General features: G+C 41.6%; 1 pseudogene; it reads left to right on the top strand.

Moving 5' to 3' along the window:
• The first annotated feature begins 10479 nt into the window (after nucleotides 1–10479).
• Nucleotides 10480–14673, top strand: part of LOC127232176 (ATP-binding cassette sub-family G member 3-like) — a 45876-nt pseudogene continuing 41682 nt past the window's right edge.

Genomic DNA, 14673 nt, shown 5'->3' with positions numbered 1-14673 from the left:
CCCTGGGCCCAGGTGTTTTTAAAGGCAAACCCACAAGCTTAGGGAGGGGGTGGAACCCTCTGTCCATTGAGTACATGACCCTTGGAGGCCATATGGTCTATTATTAGGGTCAACAGACCTTAGGGCCTCAGGGTGTGCTAATTAATTTTGTCTGAGCAAACCAGAGTTGCAGCTCTCTTTGTTTCCTAAGGACCCTATTCACCACCTGCTGACTCACAGGAAAGGAGGGGCAGTGTGAATTCTTCTTATCTCAGGGTCTTGTGAGAGGAAGTTAGCAAATTCCAAGGAACAGATATTGGTTTCCAGGTTAGTCCATCATTAACATTACTTTTTAGGTCTTTCAGGCGCCCCCCCCCCCAAATCACTCACAAGAGCATGAGGTCTTTTATATTCCAGTGCACTGGGGTCCTCAGCCATACTGCACGTGGGGTAAAGGACTGGGAACCCTGAGTACAAGGTCAGACAGCTTTTATAGAGTTACAACAAAGCCCGTGCATTACAAACCAATCATCTCATAGCATCAAGTGCGGACCAATCAATTTGAACTATCCAAGCACGTGCTTTTGCCCAGGAAGTCTGCTTTCGCTAGGGCTCCTGGGTAGTGTGACAAGCCCTTTCTAGGGCTTCTGGGTAGTGTGGCAGGGCTCATTACCTGTTCTCATTCACTCACAGGTGCTGTCAGTAACCTGCCTGTCATAAACAGTCAAGAATGACCTTTTTCCTACTCACTGCTAGGGGGCAGAGTCTAGGGAAAATTAGGCTAAATTTTTCAATCCTTACAGGGGAACAGAAGGCCAGGAGAAACTCAGCCTCAGATGAGATCACATATGTCACCCCTTTCTTTCTGGATGATCTGTCATACATTCAAATATTTTCTGGGTTTTCATGGATCACTGCGATTGAGGTAATCTGATGAGTTATTACTTGTATTGTGTTAAACTCAGGTGGGAGCAATTTGATTCTGAGTGATTCTACTTCAGGGTCGCACTCATCTTCTGCTCCCTTCCATGTACTGTCCTCTCCTCTCTAGTGGCGTATAGAAATATTCAATAAAGCAAGCACAACACAAATCTCTTTTGACTTTCAGAAAATGTTTTTAGTTATTGATTTTTAATTAGAGGAACTATAGTGAGTAACCCCAGTAGGAAATTTAATTCAGGGAGTGCAAATGATAATTATCACACCTGGGAGCTCCTCACATCTGTCTACTTTAATTCACCTGTGCATCCTACAAGTTCAAGTCCAGGCTGAGTAAAGAGGAAAAGGCTTCTTTCCTGATGCCCCTTTTCCTGCGGATGGATGGAAGGTAACTGAGTACGTAGATGAAATTGTAGCATGTCAGTAGAGAAGGGTGGAGATGACTGGAGAGGGGAAGGAGGGTTGATCTGTAGTTGAAATTGTGAGGTGAGGATGCAGGGCTATTGGTCAGCTGTGAGGGAGCCTGTGCCTCTGTTGCCTGAGAGATGAGTCTGCCACAGGATGCTCTTCCCTTATTGGAGTCTAATGTGTGCAAGCAGTAGCAATCAAAGAGTGCAGTTCACACACAAAAAGAAACTGGACTGAAATTCGCTCTCCCCTGTCAGCTAAGTGGACACCGGGAGGAGGTGATGGTCTCCCTTTCTTTAAATGGGCTCTGTAACAAGGATCATCATGTCTGTTATTGTAACTGAACATCACACAGAAATGCACTTCTACCAGCTCATGAGCCATGACTTACTCATTTAGTTTTATTCATTATGTAGATGATTCTACTGTGTTAGTGATTGATCCTGCGGCCTTAGCCACTAGAGGGCAATCAGTTACCCTATACTGGACCTCCATCCCTGTACCAGTCCAACCAAAGCCTGTAGTCAGTTCTGCTATTAGTGAGTTGTTATTTTATTCTCAGGCATTTGGTTTTTATCGAATACTGAGATGTCATGTGTTGCTGTAATGGAACACTGTTCTAAATATGATTACTGCCAATTTTCAATTTAAATATTGTGGCCTTCCCTGAGTGTATGTAAATATTCTTTCCATTTGAGTTACATTGTATATTGCTCCAAATACTTTGGTCTTTAATCTTGTACATCCATGTCATAAAAGGAAATTTTTATGTCTGATTTCTTTGACAACCAAAGATTTGATATGATTTGGAAATAGGTGAGTTTCACTCATCAAAATGGGTTACTCATTTTGTTCATCAGCGAGGGAGAAACTAAGTGTGTGTGTGTGTGTGTGTGTGTGTGTGTGTGTGTGTGTGTGTTTGCAATGCTAGAAATTGTGGAATAATGTTTATTTATTTATTTATTGTATGTTGGTATTTTGCCTGCATGTGTAAGTTCCCATCAAGACCATGCCCGTGGAGGCCAGAAGAAGCCATCAGATCCTCTGGATGTGGAGTTACAGATTTTTAGGGGTTATTGCGGTGCTAGGAACTAAATCCCAGGTCCTCTGCAAGAACAAGTGTTCTTAACTGCTGAGCCATATCTCCAAGCCCAGGTATTTTGGTTTCTAAGTTATGAAGTTAAATGGTAGGGTTCATTCTCTTGGATAATAATATTCTTAACATTATCAGAGGAATACTAGAATCTTTCCAATAAATTACTGCATCATGTAGCCTTACACCTTTGTTAAGTGAAACACCCTTTACAGCCATTTTAACCCCAAACCAAAGCAGTGTGACTGTCTGCACAGATGGAGGTAGATGAGGGGATGGAGGAGTTGACAGCTTAGAGGAGACTTGAGCACAGGCTGAGTTTGATGGAGCAGCAGTAACAGAGACGATGGGCAATGGGCGCATGGAGCAGCCCAGAGGACACTGTGTGAATACTTGGTGACAGCAATACAGCAACAGTGTCCCTTCCCACACAGACACACATTTCCCAGAGGCAACACAGTGGACCCCTTCTTAGCACAAAATCCCATTGCTTTGTTTTAAGCCAGTTTTAATTGTGTTGTTAGGTTTGCATTGAGGGGTCAGCATCTCCTGTCTATTGTGCAGGACTCTGCCTCTGAGCTGCCCCCCAGGCCTGGGGTGTACTTGTTTCTAACTGTAAGAGTAAAGAGAACATGGATTCTTTTCAGCCACTCTAAGTAGAAGCCCGCCCACATTCACTGGCAGCAGAGTTGAGATCCTAGGTTAGGTGAACATGTTTTGTCTTTTAGGTTGGTGTGTCCCCTAACCTCCCAGGTGTTCTGTTACCCCTGTGTCATCTGAGTTTCACTGCTTGGCCTGAGCCCTTCACTGGCCTTCCTGGTGGAACAGTGGGAGGAGTCTGAGCTTTTCCAGGGTCTGTCCTGTCAGAGCCTCAGATTGCAGAGACCTTAATTTCAGTTTACCATCCGAGCAGTCTATTGAAATGTGTGTTTTATGTTTTCCCAGGGACTCTGGCCAAAATACAGTGTTTATCTCCATGGAGAGATCTGATTAGGAGACCATGTATCTTAAAATAATGGGCAAAGTGTAAAATAATTTCTACTCCTAATGGAATTCTCTTTTTTTCACTGTAGTCACCTGCTGGTTAATAAAGACATTCTTTTGGCAGTCATCTCTGGTGAATACCTCACAACAATAAGGGCACATCTTATAAACTTATATTCTACTAAGTGGGGAATCCCCAAAAGATATTAATGATTGTCTACACATTTATGTCCTAACAAAGATAAATCAGATGAGATCAAGAATAGAAGTGGTATAGAAGTGGTAACACACTAAGCCAAAAAGTCCAGGCTCAGATAGATTCAGGGTAGAATTCTACAAGACCTTCAAAGTAGAACTAATAGTAAGTTTTCTCAAGTGATTTCCTGAAGTAGAAAACGAATGAATACTTCCTCAGTCATTTTATGAAGCTAGTGTTATCTCCTGATACCCATAGCAGAAAAAAAAAGTAGCAATATTAAAACTGTTGGGAAACAGACATTCTCCATAAAATACCTGCAAACTGATTTTAAGAACACATAAAAACAGTTGTTCAACATGATTGACCTGGTTTCATTCCAGAGACACATAGAGGGTCAACGTACAGAAATCCATAAATGTAATATAGTACATAAAAGATCTCAATGACAAAAATCACATGATCATTGCAATAGGTGTAGGAAATAACCTTGACAAAATCCAACACCCTTCCATGAAAACAACCCTGAAGAGAATAGGATTGGAGGAAACACATCTAATCATGATGCAGACTTAATGAACTGCATCCAACATCAGGACACATGGAGAAAAACTCAAGGAATTTCTACTAAGATCAGGACTAAGCCCAGGTAGTCTACACTCTCCAAGTCCTGTTCAGTTCAGTGCCTGAGGTATTAGCTAAAGTGGTAAGACAAGAGAAAGCAGAGACACATAGGAAGGGAGAAGCCCAAGTGTCCTTATATGCAGATAACAGGAACCCACACATAACAGATGCTAAAGATACCACCAGAAAATTTTTAGAGCTCATAAACACTTCATAAAGTGCTAGGGGACAAAACAGCACACACAAATCAGGAGCTTTCCTGTAACCAATGGCAAACTGACTGAGAACAAAGTCAAGGATACAGTATTAACCACAGCAACTTCAAGAGCAACAAAACACCTTGGAATAAACCTAACCAAGAAAATGAATGATGCCTGAAATTAAACAGCAGGCCACTGGCAAAGGAATTGAGGAGGACTCCAGAAGGAAGACATTCCAAACATCCAGTTGGGAAAAGATGAAGGCTCTAGGATCCACAGCTCATTTTTTATTGTATCATTTGCTTCCTTGATGTGTTCAGTTTTTTCTGTATTCCGGCTATTATTCCCCTGTCAAGTATATAGCTGGAGAAGATTTTCTCCCACCACAGGTATCCAAAGCACTCTGTCTCCTATCACAGAGTTACTTACCCATCTGCATTCACTGCATCTCTAGTCATACAGAGGAAGTGGAAATACCCTCATCTGTCATGTAAGATGGTGCTGGTCATGAATGCAATGGAAATATAGTACTATAATAAATCAATGTGAAGAAGGAACAGACCACTATATAATTTAGACAATTAAACTTATATAAATTCTTTAGTTTTGGCCATTGACTGAAAGCAGGCTCATGCCTCAATATTCCTAGTGCAGAAGGTCACAGGTATAGCCTTTTCCAGGGAAAAGCTAAAATTTCATTGATGTTGGATGGAGTAGAGTGACCTTGTATCATTTATTTTGACAGGACATAGTTATTTCAGATACAACATTAAAAGTAATTTTGACTTAGACCTTCTTTGGATATTTTAATATATCACTAATTATTTTGGTTAATACATACGGACCAGGGTGGTCATACCAATCCCAAAAATGTTTCTGAGGCAGACATCATTGTTATGGGGTAGTGGGCTGAGAAGTGCCTGAGGTGACCAAAATGGAGTCAGGACAACATGGCTTTGCCTTAGTCACTTCAATGTATTAGGTAGAATTGTATTCAGTTGCAAAGAAAATGAAATTTATAGGAGAATGAGTGGGACTGGATAATATTATGCCAAATGAGGTAATCAAGGCCTTGGAAGACAAATGGTCTCTCTCAAATGTTTATTCTATCTTGAAATGTCTAGCTTTAGATGCCTATAGAGGCCAGGAAGTGTGAAAGGTGCCATCTCAGGGAAGGCAGTAAAATGCACATTACAAGGAAAAAGAGAGGCCACACTGGCATATAAAGGGTTACTTGGGGTAAGGGAGGAAAAAGGAGGTGAGGGGGTGAAGGGAACTTCATCTGTATGAAAAAGCCATATGGAAATCTATATAATTTTAAAGCCAATGAAACAAAAATAATCTACAAAACAAGTTTGAAGGGTGGTTCTCTGTGTGAGTGGACAATCCTGCTCCCAGAGTCATGGGTTTTTAAAACACAGATCAAGGCAGAGAGATGCGGCATATATCCTTATGAGTTATCGGTCCAGGGGGCTCCAGGTGCCATGGAAGTGTTTGGCAGGTGTGGCAGATCCACTTGGGTTCAGAACAAGACCAGGATAGGGTAGGGATGAAGAGAACCAACTAGAAGATTGATTCTGTGGATATCAAATCCTCATACTTGGGGAAGTAAGTCAGTGCATACCTGAGGCAGGCCTGACCCTGGGATAGGTCACAAGCTCTTCTCATATGAGGAACAAAAACTCAGTGGAAGTAGACAACAATTAACAGCAGTTAGAAGACAGTGTCCTTGGAAAGGACAATCAAGGTGGAGCTTGAGGGAAGCCCTGTGGTTCTCTCTCTTCCCTTGTGTCTCCCTGCTGCTCTCTCCCCCAGCTTTGTTGGTTTCCATTCCTTCTCTCCTGTTTTCTTTCTGGTCTTTTGTTTTGTTTCAAGGTAGAGGCCAGAAGCAGTTTCACTGTTTAGCTGAGGCTCCAGGAACCTCTACGTAGTGCAGGGTGTCTTTCAACTTGCAAACCTTGGGCCTCAGGCAATGAGTCATAAGATTTTAGGTGTGTGCTCCTATTCCTAGCCCTGAGAGTATAGGTGTGGCTTCTTATTCCCTAACCCTGAGAGTATAGGTGTGTACTTCTGAAGTACTCTAAACGTTTCATATAAAAATCGGAGTTTCACAAATACAAGTGTGCCACTCTGTAAGCGTACAGCAAGCTGTGTAGTCAGATATTCTGTAATTGTGTATGTGTGTGCACGTGTGACTGTATATGGGTGTATTTCTGTGGGGGTGAACACTGGTGTAATATTCACTCTCACATTGACCCTGAGGAATGAACCAGGCTTTCTGATTATCTACAATAGCTGGTCAGCAAGCCCCAGGGTTCGCCCTGACCCCCTCCTACTACCAGGCTCTTTACCTGGTGCTGGGGATCTGAACTCAGGTCCTCATGCTTACTCTGGGCAACTGCCCAGCCTGTACTTTCTCTCTGTCCGCTGTACTCTGATAAAAGTTAACTTCATCAAAATCTTTTACAATTGTTATTCTTTGAGAATTTTGAGGATTTCATCCATAGGATGAATTTAATAATGCTCAGCCTCACAAACCCGCCACTGCTATAGCAGAATTCCCCCGAAGTCCCCCTCACAACTCCCTCCCCCATCACCTCTTCCCATCCCCCCCCCATTCCTCTTTCATTCTCCCCCCTCTTTCCCCATTTCTCTCCTGGCCTCTTCAGTCACCCACAGAGTCCAGTCAGTGTTGCCCTGTGCACACGGGAGCAGAACAATCCCATGGATAGACAACACACCCAGGACCACACTACTGAAGAAAGCTGACTTTCCATGTATGGATGGAAAAATACAGCCTAACTCTCCAATGATCCCAGGAAGCTAGAAGTTTAAAAATACTAAATACATTAAATTCCAGACCCTGCCCTCAGCCAGTAAATAGGCGAAAGATCGCATTCCTTGCAGCTTACCTGAGTTCACAAATGGCTTGTGAAACCCTATCTCAGTGACCTAACCTAACTGCCATTTGTCACCCCACCTAGGAGCCCGCAAGAAATGCAGAACTCCAGGGTTATAGAAAACAGATTGATCTATAAAGCACGGGCTTGGATGGTTTAAATTGATTGGTCCACACCGCTGGGCTCTTGATGCTATAAGATGATTGGTTTATGATGCCCAGGTTTTGTTGTAACCCTATAAAAGCTGTCTCAATTCTGTACTCAGGGTCTTCAGTCCTCTACCCCCGTGTGGCCTGTGACTGTGGACCCCAGTGCATTTGGAATATAAAAGACCTCATGCTTTTACATCAAGACTGCTTCTATGAGTCATTTGGGGTGTTCCCTTTCCTGAGTGGGAGCAGGAAGGTCCAGGCTCTGTGGGTCTTTCATCTACAGCTTCACAGCTTGGAGGGACAGGGTCTGTGTGACCCTCCCCAACCCATGTTAGAAAGTGAAAGAGACAATTAGAGTAGGAAACTGACTTACTTTTCAACATTTAACTGTCTGGTCTATGAAGAGTCCTACACTGCACACCCTGTCCCATGGGACCTCAGGTTAACAGTCTACGCTTGTCCCCTGCTGCAGTCTTCTTAGTCTTTGGCACAGAGTTCTGTATTTATCTCAGGCACCCAAACCCCAAATCCTCCTGAGTCAGCCTCTAGATTATAGGGATCACAATTGTGAGTAGCGAATTGTTTCACAATTGGTCTCTTCTGATATAAAAAGAAACTATAAATCAATTTATATTAACAACTTGGGTGGTTAACAAGCCATATCCTGACTACAGTGTTGGTCCCTTTCTGTGTTAAGCATATAATCATCTCCTGTTTCTTTTTTTCCATCTGTTAAACATGCCCCCCCACCCCCATGTGCTTGAAACTGTTACTTTCATTTTGTCTCTTCCTGAATACTTGGTGCTGGCTTCTCCTCTTCCAGCACTGATAAGGGCCTGACATAGGGCTCAGTTCAGACTGCCCAGCTCTCTGTAAGCTTGCCCTGACCTCGGCCTGAGCTGATTAGCCCCAACCCCAAAGCCCCTCAAAGCCCAGAGGCTGTGAAGCTCTGATTCCAGGTCCCCTCCCCTACCCCTTGGAATCCTAGCCTGCTACTTCCTCTCCTCCCTGGAAGCTGCCCAGTCATTGCCCCTGAAGGAGGACAGCAAAGGTGGCCTGGAAGCAGAGGGTCCTGGAAGCTTTGGGACAGAGCCTCAGGCCAGAGCTGCAACTCTCCTCTCATCCTGTGCACAAGCTGACTGGGCCCCTGCATCTGACTCTGGTGAGTGTGGGCAGGCAGGGCTGGGAAATCCTGTGTAGCTTCATTTGCAAGCGTGAAATGCAAGTTACTCGTCATGCCAAATGTCTGCAGGGGAAGGGTATGGCGTTTGGGGTGGGTTGAAGATGTATAATCACTGATCTCCAAATGTGTGAAGACAAGTAAAGTTGATGTTGGGCAGCTAAAAGTTTTATCAAGCAGTGCAAAAGAAATTTGTTACCAGTGGGACTTTAAGGGAAAAGAGCGAGCAATTCATTCCTTTTCTTTATCTCATGTTTTAAAATGGGTCCAAAAGTCTCTCGTTTGCAAACTTTTTACAACTCTTACTCAGATAGTGGGAAACAGTTTGAACATACAGGGAAATTAACAGCCAGAAGGACTACACTGTAAACATTTCTGTGGATTGTGTGTCTATAATTCTAGCTTCTTTTCTTTTCCTGTTCAATACTAGAAAGGCAATGGGTAATCTAGTTTTATAACAGGGAAAATTTAATAGTATCACATATGTATGAAACACCATGTGTCCAGGCCTGGGCAATTGTGAGAAAGAACATCAGAATGCACAAGATACATTTAGGGGTCCTCATACATTTTCGGTGATTTATTCATTTTTATTTGATGTGTATGAGTGTTTTGCGTGCATGTGTGTGAGTGCACCACATGCATACCTGGTGGACAGAGGGAGCACTGGATCCCCTGGAACTGGAGCTGCAGACAGTAGGTGCTGGGAATGGAAGCCAAGTCCTCTGCAGGAGTGGTATGTGCTTCTAACTGCTGAGCCATCACTCCAGGCCCTTCAGTTGCATTCTTGAGACCATAGCTAGAAGGGGCTGATCAGTCACAAGCTCAGGAACAAGAAGGGGAAACATAGTGGCTTTTCAGAGAAGCTTCTCCTGGCCTTTGCTTGTGAGGGGCCATCTCTTGTGTGTGTTACTGTGGGATAGTGAGGAGACTCACAGGAAGGCTATGCCTAGAACCATCCCATAAGCCAGCATCAGTGCCTCTGCCAAGGTAACCTGAGTTGTCATTTCCCTCCCTGACTGTTACACACACCCTTGATGAACAGGTCTTACTTAAAGAATACCAAGATTTAAAGGAAACCTAGATTTTGTATGGGTTGTGTGAATTTCCTGCTCTTTGAGTATTTGGTAAACACTTACCTTATAGCCACATAGCATATATTTTTGGAAGTACCATGTGACATCTCAGTGCATTTGAACACTGTATGATCAGGTTGGGGCAGCTTTCCTGACACTCCAGACATTCTGTTGACTATTACTGATTTAAGTTTGGTTTTATTTGAAAACCACAAGAACTAGAAAGTCTCAGAATGAGCAGCTTGAGGAAACTAATTAGGATAAAGATGGATTATGAATATTAAAGAAATGAAAAGCTTGCCACACACACTCATAATAGCACACATTATGCTCATGCATACACGCACAAGAGATGTGGTAATGGTAGTCATATGTTGTACTTCTGAAATTATATAATATCATAATATGCTTTTAAAGTAAGAGAAATCTGAGCCCCCATCTATTCCCTTCATCCTTTGTTAATTATGAATACCAACATAGAGTATAAACTCTACTCATTTGGGCTCATTTGTTTTTTTTTTTTTTAGAAATTTGATATCTAAGGGGAGTGTATGTACTCCATTATGTCTGCTTCTCATTGGGTCCTTAGGCAGTCATAGTGATATGTAGTGTCCATCTGAAAGGAATCTGCCTGTGGCTGCACAGTTTAATACGATCTGAAAGTGTACTGTGCTGTACCATAATGTTGTTTGTGTGTCCATCAGCTCACTATTGCTGTTCCTTCTACAGGAAAGAAAAACCTCTTGAGATGTCTTTCAATAATGACCCTGTTGAAATCCCAATGATACAAAGATGGCCCAGTTACCATCCTGGAATGGACACCAGTGACCCAAAGACATTGACTGGAGAGGCTGTGTTAAGTTTTCATAACATCAGCTATCAAGAAACAGTGCAGAGTGGCTTTCCATTTCGTAAAAAAACGTGTGTGATAGAAAAACTATCAAAAATCAGGTAAGTGCATGAACTAAAGACACCAGTATATTGAAAAACTTTTTCCAACAAGCATAGATTTTGTCCATTATAAATAATCTATGTGTGCACATTTGTGTTTATGTGTGTATGTATGTATATAATTGAATATGTGTGTATGTTCACATGTGCAGATGTGTGAATGCAATGACACACCATGGCACAAGGCCGTAAGAGGACAACATTGACATTGGTGTGTACCTTCTACCTTATAGCAGACAGAGTGTCTCATTGTCCACACTGAGGTGTATGCCAGGCTAGCAGCCTGCAAGAGTCCTGGGATTCTCCTGTATCTGTCTCCCATCTCTTCATAGAGCATGGAGTTACAGATGACTGCACACAACTTCATGTGAATTCTGGATGTTTAATTTAGGTCCTCACCCTGGGACAGCAAGTGCTTCAGCCATTTAACATTCCCCCATCTTCATCTACTCTTACATACAGATAAATTCATGATCACATAATGAGATGGAGACTAAAAGGACATGATGGATTATTGGCACAGAAAGTTTGTTCTTTGAAAATACAAACAGGCTTGACAAAACCTTAGAAATATTCCCAAAACAAAAGGGACAGAAAAACAATTCTAAGAAATGCTTGTAACTCAGTAAAATTAAGGACGAAGAAGTAATGTAAAAGGCATAATTTTTAAATCAAGTGATATGAGGTAATATTGCAAATTTAAATGATACAAAGTTGAAAATCTAAGAGAATTGTGTACACATCTGTATACACATCCCATTCCAAAGGAGACCTGAGAGTTCATAACAGGCTGCCGGGGTCAGTTACAAGTGATGAGACAGAAGCAATGAGGACGTCCCAACAGCACAAAGTCCGGGTGCTCATGCATTTGCTCAAAAGTCATCAAGAGCTACAAAGAGCTAAAACCAACATTCCAGACATTGTTCCATGACACAGACAAACCATGCTTCCTACTAAATCTAAGGACAGAGCACACACACCAACATTTCCCCCACAGTGGGAATAGACTCTTCCTCCTGACCCCAGCCATCGCCTCTGTTCTTGGGCACTGGTCATTCCTATTCCTCCATCTACAATCTCCATCATTTTCATTTCAACAGGGGAATGAGCAGCAAAAATGACTGACACATTGTCAGGATATAAAACAAATGGTAATGTAGCTAAGTTTTCTATAATATAATGCCTTTTTTCAATCTGGATACTAACTACTCTGAATCAGTTTTCTGACATAACTTGTATTTGTGCTGTACTTATCAATGAAGAAAGTCCTCTCCGTGAAGGATGAGTCCCAACTCTAAACTGAGCATATTCTAACATCTTTATCAGGGAAGGAAATTATCATTCTTTTGTGTGTGTGTGTGTGTGTTTACCTTTTCTGTTTTGATTCAGGTAGTTTTGTTTTTTGTGTTAAACCTGTTAATGCTCTCCTGTACTCTGGAACGCTTCCTTCTGGTGATTGTATTTCTACATAAGATTTTGATTTTATTCTATTTAATAGTAAGGACACATCTACTGATATCTCATGACTTGTTGGTTTCATGTGATGAGGTTTACTAAGCAGCAAGCAGGGCTATATGAAGATACTGATATCAAACATTAGCAAAAGCTGTTACATACTTGACACATACGGGCCGTGTGTGTGTGTGTGTGTGTGTGTGTGTGTGTGTGTGTGTAAGGAAGCTTTCATGACACCCTGCTACTTGTTTCAAGGACACTGAACTTAGATGCACTAAGCTTCAAAGAAGACAAGTCCTTTAAATAATGAATAACAAGGGTTTGTGATATCTGAGGCATTTTCTGATAAGTCCCAACTGGCAATTGATATCTTTTATAAATAATAGATCTGTATTAATATTTCATTTTATATGAGTCTTTGATTATTTTCTGTGTACAATTTCATCCCATTTCAACAGCATATCCAGTGTAGACACTATAAGGTAAGATAATATAGCATCTTTCAAGACGAATATTCACCCAGTTTGATTTTGTATCTACAGTAGGATCATGAAACCAGGCCTCAATGCCATCATGGGACCTCAGGACGGAAGCAGATCTATGTGAGTATAGTGGAAAGCATGTGCACGCCTTTGCATCCAGTTTCCGTGCTGTAAAAACTACTTCTGTAGGAGTTATCTAACTATTGTGTGAGTGTAACTGTGTGAGTCTGTCCTGTGTGCCGGGGATAATGTGCAGGAGGATGCATTCTCTTTTTCTACCATAAACAGAAGCCTTCCTAGGTCACTTTCCTCATGGGAAATGATAGAGTGATTGGCATTTGCTGTGGGGTCATGTAATTATCAAATGTGGGTGAGATAGTATTAAAATTAGAAAATGTAGGAAAAGTTTCTGGGGACAAGAAAGCATCACCAGGCCCAACTCTCAAAATACAGAAGGACATTACCTGTTTGGGTCCCCAAGGTCAGATAGCAGGGAGGGACTGGGTGTCCATGTGGACCATGTCTTACATTCATAATTCTGAGCAGTATAAGAGCACACACTAAAAAAAGTGCGTGTGTGTGTGTGTGTGTGTGTGTGTGTGTGTGTGTGTGCACGCGCACATGGGTGTGATTTCAGTTAAACTTTTGACTTGTTTGCCACTTAATTTTATGTCTTACTTTATGCAGAACTTTTATTCTGGATATTTAAAAGATTATAGCTGTTACTAAAGGGAGAAAGTAAACTACACAACATATATAATCTCTGTAGGTTATTAGATGTCTTGGCTGCAAGGAAAGACCCACATGGATTATCGGGAGATATTTTGCTAAATGGAAAACCTCGACCTACTAATTTCAAATGCACTTCTGGTTATGTCCCACAAGTAAGTGTTGGTAGGATTGTAATTTTAGATTTCCTTTGCTTCTGTATGGTTAGATGCTCAGCATGTAGATTTGTGTTTTTCCAGTTCATTATATGACACATTTATTTATAGTCCCAACTTTTTCTACACCAGCTTCACCTAATGACTCATTAGCTCAAGTATGACATTATTAAATAGAAAGATGGGGGAGGGATTGCGTATTATATCAGTGGTACAATATTAGTAATTGCAGCTGTGATTTAATAATGCAAAGGACTATGTCCAATCTACCCTTCCTCTGTCTTTCTCTACTGCTTAGAAGATCTTTTCTGCAAATGATTGCAGGTAGCAGTCACCAAAATCCCTGAGCTCTACTTGGAAGGCAAATGGGAAAGGGGTGAAATGATTGCATCAGGCAGTGTAGATGTAGTTAGTAACACTGAAAGACTATTTTCCATTAGGGCCTTACATAGAGGATTGTTTATATGAGGATTAGGTTACATTTGTTAGAATGATTGTCGTGGTTATAACTATATTAATTAAAATTCCATTTTACATGAAGAATGACATGGTGATGGGCACAGTGACTGTGAGAGAGAATGTCGAGTTCTCAGCAGCTCTTCGACTTCCAATGTCTATAACAAGAGATGAGAAAAAAAAGCGAATTAATGAGGTCCTTGAACTTATGCATCTGGATGAGGAGTCAAATGACAAGGTAATGTGAAAAAAGTCTTGAAAGACTCAGAGCCAAAAAAAAAAAAAAATTCCCTGTGTGTGTGTTATGACCCACTGTCATCAATATGCTATAATGTGTGTGATCTAAGTGGTTGCTCTCTATATTATAGAGTGCTTGACTGATTACGGATGAAGTGGAAATTAAGCTGGGAATCCATCTTAGCAATGGTTAATCCCATTGTATTAATTTCAATTGTATTTCTGGACTGACATAGGATGTGAGATGGAGGACTCTATTTCACTCTGCATTCGTTTCCCTTCAGGATTATACTTGGCCTCTTTAACATTTACTTTTATTTGTATGATGTTGATATTTGATGTAGCTTTTCTCTCTCTTTTTTTATCTTCTTCTGTCAGTGGTGACTAGGGTTAACTGTCAGATCAACACAGTCTAGAGTCACATGGAATCACCTAGAGTCTCTATGAGACATTGTATTTAGGTTGCCTTGTGGGCCT

This window comes from Phodopus roborovskii, unplaced genomic scaffold, assembly GCF_943737965.1.
Source record: "Phodopus roborovskii unplaced genomic scaffold, PHOROB, whole genome shotgun sequence".
Lineage (NCBI taxonomy): Eukaryota > Metazoa > Chordata > Mammalia > Rodentia > Cricetidae > Phodopus > Phodopus roborovskii.
This window is presented reverse-complemented; position numbering and strand designations above follow the sequence as displayed.